The 12,262-nt window shown below is 57.2% G+C and overlaps 2 protein-coding genes across 2 annotated transcripts in view; one reads left to right on the forward strand and one right to left on the reverse strand.

The window, feature by feature from the left end:
- The window catches only part of RSPH14 (radial spoke head 14 homolog), a 79,073-nt gene that overhangs the window by 10,358 nt on the left and 56,453 nt on the right, over positions 1–12,262 (reverse strand). The window lies entirely within an intron of this gene.
- The window catches only part of GNAZ (G protein subunit alpha z), a 51,766-nt gene continuing 40,267 nt past the window's right edge, over positions 764–12,262 (forward strand). The window contains exon 1 of the mRNA XM_039462455.2: positions 764–1,015. The gene's annotated coding sequence lies outside the window, so the exon portion shown is untranslated. The remainder of the gene's footprint in view (positions 1,016–12,262) is intronic.

Below are 12,262 nucleotides of genomic sequence, written 5' to 3' on the forward strand. Positions count from 1 at the left end.
CCTTCTACGAGCTTCCCAAAGGCGCCAATGGCCTTAACTGAACTGGCTCCCTCGCGCTTGTCTGGGCTGGGGGCCAGCTCCTGGGCCCTTCTCCCTCCCTTCCCTCCCAAGGCCACCTTTCCGTGGGCTAGGCTTGCCAGGGACGCCAAAGAGCCCCTACACGCCGTGGGGGGAGAGCAGCAGAGATGACTAACGCCCCCTCCCATCGCTGCACAAACCTCACCGGTGCAAATCTTTAGGGTTTGCATAGGCCTTTCACGCGTTCGGGGAAGGAGTGGTGAGACAATCCAGGGAAGCAGGTGCCACTAGCTCCACTTTACAAACAGAAACGCTGGGAGAGGTCAGTCAGTTGCCCAAGGACGCAGAGCTCACAAGAGGCCGAGCTGGGTTTGAACCCGAGTAGAGAGAAGGTGAGCCGGGACTGGCTGCGGTAAAAGACGCCAGGGCCAAGGCTGCCCTCAGGCCGAAGTGGCCCCGCTGGCTCGGCTACCAGGCCTCAGGGCAGCGGAGTCTCTGGGACGCCGGCGCGGCGAGCGCGTGCGGGATTGCGGCGCGCGCGGAGCCGCGACCCCGCCCCCGTCCGCCCCCATTGGGCTACTGGCCCGTCCGTCAGCCGCCTTTGCCCAATGGACAGAGGGCCAGCGCTTGTGGCGGGGCGGAGGGGCCCGGCGCGTGGTGCCCAGCGGGCGCGCGGCACCCCCGGCCCGCGGTTGGCCTAGCAACGGGCTGCGCTCGCGACTCCGCCCCCTGCCGGCGGCGGCGCGGCGCGGGGCGGGCGGACCCGCGGGCGGGCGGCGGGCTGCGGGCGGCGCGGGAGGGCGGGCGGAGGGAGCCAGGCCGGCCGGAGCGTGTGCGCCGCCCGCGGTCCGGTCACGTCCCCGCGTGGGCGCCGCCGCCCGCGTCGTACGGAACGAAGGCGCCGCGGCCCCGCGCTCGCCGCCCCGCCCCGCCCCGCCCCGCCCCGCCCTGCCCTGCCCTGAGCAGCCCAGCAGATGCTCGGTGCCGCGGCCCGGAGGTGAGTGAGCTGACCCGCGGCCGGGCGCGCGCCTCAGAGCCTCGGGGGTCGGGGGCACGGCCGGGGCGTCCACCTCGCCCCCACTCGGGACTCCTCCCGGGCCTTTGTGCCCTGGATCTGCCGGGGCGCAGCGTCAGGGATGCCCGGCAGGGATGGGGGACAGCAAGGGCGGGGACGTCTGCGAGGTGGGCAGGGGGCGGCTTCCGGTCGGGCAGGTGCTGGGAGAGGGTGGCGCCGCCAAGCCGAGGACCCTGCGGGAGGGGGCGGCTGCGGGCCCGGGAGGGTGGACAGAGGGCGCCGGGGATGCCGCGCGGGGCCGCCGGGCGCCCCCGAGCAGCGGCTGGTGCGGAGCCCAGGCGGGCCGGGCGCTGAGGCGGGTCTCTCTAGGGGGGATCAGGGAGGGGCTGCCGGAGCCAACGCAGGGCCTTGCCCTAAACCGAGGAAAGGGCCCCAGAGGCCTGGGCCGGAGGACCGGGGCCCGGAGACAGACGGCTCGCAGTTCTCGGTCACTGCTCTTGCAGCGAGCAGGTTCCTCAGGCATTTAGAGCAAGAGATGAGTATTGACCCACTGCGATTGTAATATGTTCCTGGCTCAATATTTTTTCCCTTAAAAGGCGGTGGGGGTGTTTGGGGGAGGGAAGTGAGGGCCTCAGGGCTGGCGCTCCATATCCTGCGGGCGATCCGAGGGGGCTCTGCCTTTAGGGCGGTGCTGAGCCTTTCTGAGTGATGATGGCAGGATTCGGCCTAGGCCGAGAATTAGGGCTCCTGTTACTGAGACGAGGATGATGCCAAGCAAGACCAGCGGTCCCCGGAGTCCGTGTTGGGGTTGAGGGACCCGCATGGTAGAAAGGACTGTGTTGCTTGGGGCGACAGCTGAGCCCCCCGACCGGCTCCTTTCTGCCCAAGTGATTTCCCTGCCCTGGGGATTGAGCTCTGTGGAGAAGGCTCCTTGGCCAAATTCAATTAAACAAATATTTACTGAGTGCTCACTCCCCCAGGGCCTGGTGCTGGGGTGTACCGGGTGGGAGTGAACTGGGTCTGCCCTCCCAGGACTGATTCCCCACCCCATAGGGGAAGACGTCTCCACTCGGTCAAACCCAGCCTGAGCGCAGGTACAGGGGCCTTGGGAGGGACCTCAGAGAGGTGCCCTGGGCTGGGGATCAGGCAAGCCTGTGGGCAATATGACATTTGAACTGGAGCTTGAAGGACATGGGCACAGCTAGGGTGGATATTGAGGGCAGAGAGGAGAATGGGCCGAGGCACTTGGGCAGTTAGGTCTGATGGGAGCACTGGGCATGCCTGGGGAGGAGTAGGAGGTATGGCGGGAAAGTCTGGTGGGGGCTGCATGGGGCTAAGGGAGCTGGGGAGCAGAATGACCCCACTGCTTGTTAGCTGTGGCTGTGGTGGAGACCACAGCTTCCTCATCTGTAAAAGTGAAGCAGTTCCATGACCCCATGAGCTGGGGTGGGCCTGGGGAAAAGCTAACTTTAAAGACTGGGGAAGGCTCCTTGCAGCCTGGGGCTGCGCTTCCAGGCACTTTTCCCTAGGGCACAGCCAGGGCATTGGGTAACCACCCAATTCAGATGGAGTTGCAGCCCCCTATTTGGATGGAGTTGCCTGTTTCTGGGGATGATGCTTAGCTGGTGCCTCTGTGCCTCTGGGCCGTGGACATCTGAGAGCAGTAATCGCCGCAGCCTGGGAGCATCCATCTAGGGGGTGCAGTGGGGGTGTGGATGGCCTGGCGGTGCTTGGATATAATATGCACCTTGAGTAAGCCTCATTCTCTAGGAATGAGGAGATGCTGGCATCTGGTTTAAAAGTCTTCCTGTGTGTTCCTCTAACAGACGTTGATTTTCTGAGACAGGAGGTGAATAAGACATAATTTCTCCCCCTCAGAAGCTGGTGTCACTTTCTGCCCTAGGTCTGCTCCCTCATTTCTGGGAATGTTTTTGCTCTCCCTCTGAAGGGGCTGCTCGTTACTCATCTTTGTAGTGTACCTACCCTCCCTGCCCAACACACATTTGGCTTTGGCCAAGGCCCAGGTTCGTGCAGCAAGAACAAGGCCTGCCCTCGTGGGGTGTGCGGTCTGTGCTGTCTGTGCTGAGCAGGGTGAGCTGCTGTGCTCTGTGCTGGTCACCTGGACTGTTGCAGGGGCCTGGCATGGGACTGTGGGTTTGGGACACAGGGAATGGATTCTTCCCTCTGTCCCTAGCCTCTCAGGCCTTTTGTTTCCTGGAGTCTCAGGAGGAAAAGTGCTTCAGTCTGGACCTCAGGAGCTTCTAGGACAGTTCCAGGAATTTGCAGGTAACTGGATGGACTTGACAAGGCTGCCCTGCAGAGAGGCCGGTGGGACAGGAATGCTGAATATAGCAATTTAGGAATGCTGAATGTAGTCATCTTGTGTGTGACCACATGTGTGCGGCTTCTTTCCTGGAGGCAACGAAGGCAGCCTTGTGCTATCTCTCCCACACTAGCCTCAGAAAACTTAAGTTGTTGTGTGGCGGCAAAGGTGCTCTTGCTGCTGCTCACCATGGCCCATGTGCAGTAACACTGGAGGAGGCAGGTCAGCATGCTGCTCTCCCGAACTCTCCAGGAAGGAAACCTGGGGTAGCCAAGCCTCTGAGCACCTGTGAGCACTGTGCTTGGCTAGAAGGAGCACAAAGCAAAATGGACAGAGGCGTCATGCCACGGGTCAGCCCCAGGCCACGGGTCAGCCCCAGGCAAAAACCCAGAGCAGAGGCTGTGCTGCAGCCTGGGCAGAATGGGGAGGGACATGGGAGCACCCAGACTCTTGTGGTCCCATGGTGGTGAGGTGCAAATTCCAGTCCAGGCAGCAGAAGACCTGGGTCAGGCCCTGGCCCCAACACCCTAGGTCCAGCCCTTTTTTCTCTGAGCCTCATTGTCCTCATCCATACCCAAAGCCAAGAGTGTCCTGCCCTGTCCCCACACTAGGCCCCCACCCAGCCCCACCCCATGCATTTGGCTCCTTCATGCGAACACTGGTAAGGGAGGCTCTTCACAGGAGTGAAGCAGCAGGGACCACTTGACAGATCCTGGAGCACGTAGGAGGAGACATCAGCCCTCTGGACTGAGCCCGAGGAGCAGAACTTCACACGATTCATCCATTCATTTGTTCAGCCAACATTTACCAGCACCTGCTGCATGGCAGGCACTGTGCCAAGTGCAGGGGTACAGCAGGGACATGACATTCACTCAGAGCACTCACACCAGACGGGCAGGGACTGGCAGTAACACATGTGTAACGGAGTGCCACACTGTGGAGAACACTAAAGCAGAAGGTGGAGGGCAAGGAATGGGGGTGGGGAGGGCTGACGCAGTGCCTTGGAGAGGTGCTGGGTGAGTGGTGTGGCTGAGCAGGGGAGGGACAGCAGGTGCAAAGGCACTGAGCAGACACTTCCTGGCCCCTGGAGGCCCTACCAGAGTGGCTGGCACCCAGTGTAGGGGCGTGGATGGGGTCTCAGGGCCAGGTCCTGCCGGACTCAGCAGGCTCCAAGGAGACAGGAAGACCTTGGCAGGGTTGGGGCAGAGAAGAGACTGGAGCCAATCTACACTTGGAAAAGATCTCTCTGCTGAGGTGGGAGAATAGGCTAAGGTAGGACGAGACTGGGGGCTATCAGGGCCCATTGCAACATTCTGGGCAGAGAGGCTGCTGACTCAGGGGCGGGAGCTCTGGAGGCCCTGAGAAATGCAGGTGGGAGATTAGTTTTTAAAAGCTGCACCTTTTAAAGGGTAGCTGCAGCTTTGGTCTGAGCCAGTAGAAGGACAGAGCTGGTATTGGCTGAGAAGCAAGATGCAGAAAGACCCATTCTTGAGAGGTGGGGAATTAGGAGGTGGCTCTGAGACATAGGGAGCCATTGATGGGCACATGTGGTAGCCAGAGGGAGAGTGAGGCTGGAGGTGGCAACCTGGAGCCCTTGGCACTGAGGTGTGTGGGAGGCCAGGGACCATGTGAGGTCACTTAGGGTTCAAGGGTAGATAGGATCAGAAGAGGCTGAGCTGGGCCCCAGGGCCTCTACTGCGGGGAGGATGATTTGAGAAGCATCCAGAAAGAGAGATTGAGGATTGGCAAGCAAGTAAGGTGGAAGCACAGTCGTAGTGGTGGCTGGGGAGTCTGGAAAGGGGTGGGTCCCAGAGGGCAAGTCCCCTGTGTCAAGCAGGCGGGGCATGCCCAGGGACTGAGCAATGAGGGCACAACTGGCCACATGATTTTTGGGGCCCCCGTTTGAAAATGATTAAGGGCCTGACATGATGGCCCACACCTGTAATCCTATACTCTGGGAGACTGAGGTAGGAGGATGACTTGAAGCCAGGAGTTTGAGACCAGCCTGAGCGACATAGTAAGACCCTGTATCTACAAAAGTAAAACTAAAATTATGCAGTTTGAAACAGTGACAGCAGAGCATTAAAACCATGTGGATGCCCAAGTGAGTACCCAGAAAGCTGGCTGGTTACGGGGACTTAGAGGATAATACTGGGGCTATGGTGGCCCCTGTGGAGAAGGAAGGCCTGGAGGGTGGGCTGCAACCTGCCCACTGCCCACTCACCACAACATTTCTCCTCCCTTCCCTGAGTGGGCGGCTGTGTTGCATTGGGTTCTCAGGGCCACTGGAGTCAGTCAGGCTCAGCCTGTGAGTTTCACCTTGGCCCCTTGGCCCAGGGAGCCCAAAGTGAATGTGTTGCTTCTTGCCTCTTGGTCTGTGGACCCTCAGCAGCCCCTGGACCCTGATCCCTGGCCCCGTGGGCAAGAGGCAGCAGGAGGCACACCTCGAGGTTGAGGTCTAGATGGTTCCATCGGCAGGCCCTGGACCAGCATGGCCACAGCTTCACACAGCAGTGGCTTCTTTGCATTCATCTCTTTTCCAAAGGAACCTGCCACATCACAGAGTTTTTGAGTTATTTGCTTCTAAATTAAGGTATAACTCTCTTTTAGAGACGTCCCTGGAGAATCCATCAAAAAGTGCTAAGAAGCGAGACTGTTAAAAGCCACAGTGCAGGGAGGGGCCTTACAAATAGTGTCAGGCCCGGGGGTGTTCCTTCTAGCAGCCTCCAACCAGAAACACACCCTGTCCCCGAGGGCTCAACCAGGCTTCTCATGGCCATGGGGGCCGCCGTCAGAGCAAACCTTTCAGGAGACCCCTGGCCCCTGGGATGGAGAGCTGCCAGGACAGGGCTCCCTGAACCCCTTCATGAGGTCTGCCTTGTAAGTCGTGGAAGACAAGGTCCTCTGAGGTGTGGACAGTGGGCCTCATGTGCCCAGTGCCTTAGTAGGTCTGGACAGCCCCGCGTCTGGGCAGCATGGCCCTTTCACCCTGATTGGTCATAGGAAGAGTGGCTGAGGAGGACCAGCAGGGCCGGCTGTGCTGGGGGCTGGCATGGCAATGAGGGCTGGCTCTTCAGCTGTGGCCCCTGCTCCAGACAGGGTTGGTGGGGCCTCTTAACTAGGACAGTGCCGTGTTCCTGACCACGTTTCCTGTGCCCTTTCCTGCTGCTATTTTTTCCCCCTTAGCACTCGCCACAGCATGACCTGCTCCCTGTTTGATTCATTCGTCATGTGTGTTTATGTATGCTCCATGAGGGCAGGGATGTTGCTGAGTCACCATTGAGAACTGGCGCCCAGGGAATCACTGTGGAGAGAGTGGACATTTGCAGACAGGCACACCTGAGTGGCCATGTCCAGCCCCTTTTGCCCTGGGGCTGGTCTGTATGCTCTCATACTGCAGAACCCCTGCTGCAGCTCAACCCTTTGCTCCTAAGAGGTTGTGCTTTTGGGTCCCCAGAGATGTGTCTTTGGGACTCAGGTCTGGCCACCAAACACAAATCAGGTGGATGCTACCAGCTGGGCCCCGTCATGCCCAACTGTGGGTCATTCTCAAGCCAGAGGCAGGTGGACAGATGCCTTGGGCTGACGCCAGGCCCTCAGTGATGCGTTTTGACTCTGTAGGGCCTTGGTCAGACACAGGGATTCACGGATGATGACCTGCAGAGGCATGTCTGTGGAAAACTGTCCTAAGGGGGTGAGCCAAGACCCTGATGATAGTAAAGGAACAAGGTGATGGTAGAGTGGCCTTTCCAGGTGGCCCTGGTGCCCCAAGATCAGGGAGTAGCCTCTCAGGCCAGCAGAGGAGCTCAGGGCAAGGGACAGCACCAGGCCTGGGTGGAAGTCCCACTCTGCCTGTGATGGTGACCCTGTGAATGCTTTCCACTCTCTGGGCCTTGGTTTCCTTGCCTTTGAGTTGGAAGCTCTGGACTGGGTCAAGGGTACAGATAGTTTCCTTTCTTATCTCAACTCTGGAGTGGCTGCCTAAAGCACACTGTGCTGAAGAGGATTCTAAGGCCGTGCAGCAGCTCAGAGGGAAAGAGTCATGGCTGATTAGTGATGTCTGCAGCAGGCGCAGGATGCAGGATTTAGACAAGCTTGCCAGTTACTGGTGAACCTCACCACTGTGTCCGCCTCCTACCTAGCAGCTTTAACCCACCCTGTCTCTCCTTACATACCCTTTCCTTAGGGACACCAGTGTTGACTGACCCCTTATTGGGAAGGACTGGCGTCCCTCTTCCTGAGTCCCATGAGCAGCGCAGGTCGTTATTTGCTGACTGTTTCTTCTCTCATTTGATGCTCAACTCCCTGCAGTGACCTCAGGATCCAACCCCATACTTGGTCCATGGCAACCTCTTTCTGTACACTGAATGAATGAATGAGTAAGTGAATGAGTGGCAGAGAGTCAACCACTCTACAAGGCCAGGAGCCTTCTCTTGGGTGTACACCTGGTGCTGATCTCTGTTCCAGCAGGGAGCCCCTAAAAGCCTTCCTGGAATTGGGAGGCTGGATGACCATGAAAACAAGGTGCTAAACTGTGTGGTTTCAACTCCAGGTGTTGCAGGAGTAGGGTCAGCAAGGGAGGAGGGGGCAAGGTGACCAAGGAGGGCTGAGGCATATGTCCCAGGCTCTCTGTCTGTGGGGCCCAGTTGTCCTGTCTGACATTGGCTATGGAACAGCTTACCAGGCTTCCCCAGGGGTGAAGATGGGAAAACCTTCCAAGCTGCCAAGAAGGGCCTTCTGAAGACCCTGGCTCCAGCACGCCCTGACCCCCATGAACTGGTGGTACCCCACCTCTACTCTTCTTGTACCCCCACACTAGTGTGACTATGGCCCTACTTCTAACTGTGGCCAGGCCAGAGGAGGAGCAACTCCACCATAAGGGCTTGGTGCCTCCTCCTGCCTAACTCTGCAGGGCATGTCCTCTCCACTCTGGCCTTAGCTGCCCCAGCTGCATGTGGCCTCAGGCCAGCCCCACCCACCCCTCTTGCTTCCTGTGGCCCTGTGGAGTGGCTACCAGGACCCCTGCTGGTGAAGGCGGGTACGGGTGGCCTGTCCCCGAGCTGGGCTTTGCTCCAGCATGGTCACCCCCTCACCCACTCCGTTACCTCTGATATGCTGTGCAAACATATTTCTCGATAAAATGCTGGGAAGAAAAATAATTAGAGTGTTGCCTCCATTATCCAATTTCTGATTAATCAAACTCTCTTTGTCCTCGGCCAAAATCTATTCATTTCCCTTAAACACTGGGCCAGTGCCAGGCATTGATTTCCTCTATGATAACACCACGCATGCAAGCACAGACATGCCCAGACCGGCCCCACCCTGTGGCTGGAACTCAGAGGCACTGGTGGGGCTGCCCTTGTCCCCCCAACACTGCCCACCTCCCCAGGGATCCTCCTGACCACACTGATACCCCCGTCTCTGCTGTGGCTCCCAGAGTGCTTAGCCTCAGTCTCCAGTGTGTTCATCTTGCCACACTGGCTATTCTGGGGCTCTCCTTCTCCCAGGATGGCGTGGAGTGGATAGAAGAGGTGTGGAGGGTGTGGCCACTGCAGTACTCGGGGACCACAGTGGATGGCTGCAGCCCCAGGCTCTGGGTGGGCCAGGGTTTGGAGAATTATCCCTATCACTGGCACAGGAGGAAAGCGGAGGATGAGGGCTAGGGCTTCTAAGAGGGCTGAGGGACCATGCAGTGGATGTGTGGAGTGGGAGCACACTTGCAGGGGCAGCAACAGAAGCCCAGCCCCAAATGGTTTACAAGATGAGGGGACATTCTGGCTCCTGGCCCTGAAGGCTCAATAGTGGGGCAGCATGAGGATCGGCCAAGTCCAGGTGGGAGGGGGCTGTACATGTACCCATGTCCACCCAGGGAAGGCCACGGGCTTTTCCACAAGGCCTCCCGAAGTCCCTGACTATCCCCTCCATGAACCATGTTGACAGATCTCTCACTCAGTCACTACAAGGGACTGAGATTGATTTATTGGCACCTGCTTGCTGCCAGGTCCACGTATCCCAGGCACATGGGACACATCAGTGAACGAACAGACCAACAGCCCCTGCCCCATGGCACAGTGGGAAAGAGGGGTGTCGATAAACACTCTAAGTAAGTTATACAGTATGCTAAAAAGGGACCATGCTTAGGGCAAGGCAGCACACGTGGTATGGCTGTGTTAGAATATGGGGGTCATTTTCCATTGTAAACAGGATGGGCAGGGAGGCCTCCCAAGGAGGGGACATCTGAGCTATTGGATGAGGAGGGGGTGTGGAGGACCACTTGGCTTTCTGGACAAAGAGCTTTCTAGGAGGAAGGAACAGCCAGTGCAGAGGCCCTGAGTTAAAAGTGAGGGATAGTGCTGGAGAGGCAGCTAAAGGCAGCATGGCAGGGCGGTGGGGGAGAGCATGAGGGTGGGAGTCAGAGAGGCCAGGCATTGCCGACCCCTGGTCCCTTGGTGGGACTTTGACTCGGGGTATGCCCTGTGGTTGGCAAGCATGAGAAGGTTTCAAGCACAAGTGAGACACACACTGCCACGTTTTTACAAGGATCCCCCAGCTGTTGGTGAAGCTCAGGGTAGAGGGAGCTGGGGACAGTAAGACCGAAGAAGTCTTACTGCTGCAAAACAGATGAGAGGCTGGGGCTGGCTATAGGGAGTGAGTGGTGGAATTCTGGATGGAGTCAAGGCAATTGAGGGTTCCCCTGAAGCCAGCTGGGCCCAGCCACAACCTGAGGTGCCAGCCTCAGTTCTGAAGGAAAGGGACCCAGGGAAGGCATGCTGGCCATGTAGTGGCTATGATGCCCCTAAGTCCCCAGTGTAGGGGATGGGGTTGTGGGATGCCACACATTGAGGCAGGGGGCAGGAGGTTGCAGAGCCTCAGAGACCCAGAGGGTGAAATTGGATTCTCCACTCAAGTGAGGGGTCTGATGGAGTCAGCAGTTTCCTTCCCTGGGGAAACTGGGGAGCCAGGAGCCTGGGGCTACCGCTGTCTCCAAGGCAGCAACCTCTTAGATTTGGCTCTTAAAAAAGGCTCCACCTCTTCTCTGCTGTCATAGCCACCCTCCCCTCCATAGGCAGAACCTTTGCATGTTTATTTATTTACTCCTGGCCCAGAGAAATATCTGGCTTGATTTCCTCCTGAGTCAGTGTTTCTCAGGCGACACTATTGCCTCTTGTCTGGTCAGCTATGGTGGCTGTGGGCCAAAAGACAGGACAGGTGGCTGAGCGTGTCAAGAGCCAGGATGGCACAGGGTTACAGGGAAGGGTCTCCCTGGCCATCTCATTTTCTTTCCTTTAGCAGAAGGACACTGGGAGGCCCAGCCGGGGCAGAGCCTGGGGTTGTCTGCAGGGTGGGGACACTGAAAATTAACCCCAGTCCTTCCTCCCATCTGCTCAGACTACGACTTCAGGATAGGCAGAGAGCTTTGAGGAGGCAAAGAAAGGAGGTCCTGCTTCTAAGGGGAGACCCACTGCAGATCTGCAGGTGCCAGGCTCACAGCTGGTTTGTGGGTGGGCCCAGCTGACCTCAGGGGAGCCCTCATTTGCCTTGACTCTGTTCAGGTTGTGAGGAGAGTGTGGGGAAGCCAACCCAGTGGCCTGGGCCAACCAATGGTTGGTTACTGTGGAGTGCCTGCAAAGGGCCCACAAACAGAGTCACATGTCCCCAAGCCACGAATCAGTGATGTCTTGCATGTGCACGTGCTATCATTTTTCAGACATTGCAAAAGCCATTGTGATAAATGCAGAGTCATTGACAAGCCTTGCAGAAATCTTGGCATACAAAACTGTCATCAACACTCACTGGATTAATGGGTGCTCTCCCTTCTCACTGCAAAGCATGCTGGCCTGTGTCAGTGCAGGGTGGGCCCTCCAGGGAGTGGGCACTCTCTAGAACCCCCTTGCCCTTCCGCATGCATCCCTTTGAATCTGTGGTGGTTGTCCAAAACCTGTTTATGCCGGTTACACTCACTGTAATCACGGCCTGGAGTACTGTGCCAACTGATGGGCTGTGACTGTTCGGAGGGCTTCTGTGGAAATGAAAGTGGATGCTTTGTAAAGCCTCAATAAAAGTCACAGATAGGTTTGGTGTGGGCAAGACAACTATGAGTTTGGGGACAGGGAGTCATAACAGCTTAAAGTTCAGATTTGTTACTTTGCCACCTCACTTGTGTTGGAAAAAGTAAACAAGGTGTCATGCAAGGTGTGCTATGATTCAAGCAAGAAGTGGCATCACCCCAGAACCTGCCACTGTACTTCAGGAAGAGTTTGTGTCTCTAAAAGTTGACAGACATATGAATGTATGTTTACCTAAGTGAAAATAAACTATAACGTGTGTCATTTTTCAGGACTCCCTGCTTTAATTCACTTTTCAGTAGATCAGCCAGCCAGCAGTCTCAGGTTTGATTGCAACTTTTGGCCATCAACAGTTATTTGAAAGATATAGGCCAGGTGCAGTGGCTCACACTTATAATCCCAACACTTTGGGAAGGCGAGGCAGGTGGATCACTTGAGGTCAGGAGTTTGAGACCAGCCTGGCCAATATGGTGAAACCCCTTTGCAGGCTGCTGGGAAATACAAAAATTAGCCAGGCATAATGGCGGACACCTGTAATCCCAGCTACTTGGGAGACCAAGGCAAGAGAATCGCTTGAACTCAGCAGATGGAAGTTGCAGTAAGCCAAGATTGCGCCTCTGCACTCCAGCCTGGGCGACAGAGCAAGACTCTGTCTCAAAAAAAAAAACACCCAGAAATATATGTGTAATAATGTTGGAATCTGCAGGTTGGTCTTTTTCATTATGTTTGTTATTTTTGTTTTGCATGGGAAGGATTGTTCCATAATACTTGGAAAGGTGGTAAACCAGGAGTCTACAACAGAGCCAAGGCCATAGGGGCTGAGTGTGGGGAGGGGGCTGC

Source organism: Saimiri boliviensis, chromosome 21 (genome assembly GCF_048565385.1).
Source record: "Saimiri boliviensis isolate mSaiBol1 chromosome 21, mSaiBol1.pri, whole genome shotgun sequence".
NCBI classification, from domain to species: domain Eukaryota; kingdom Metazoa; phylum Chordata; class Mammalia; order Primates; family Cebidae; genus Saimiri; species Saimiri boliviensis.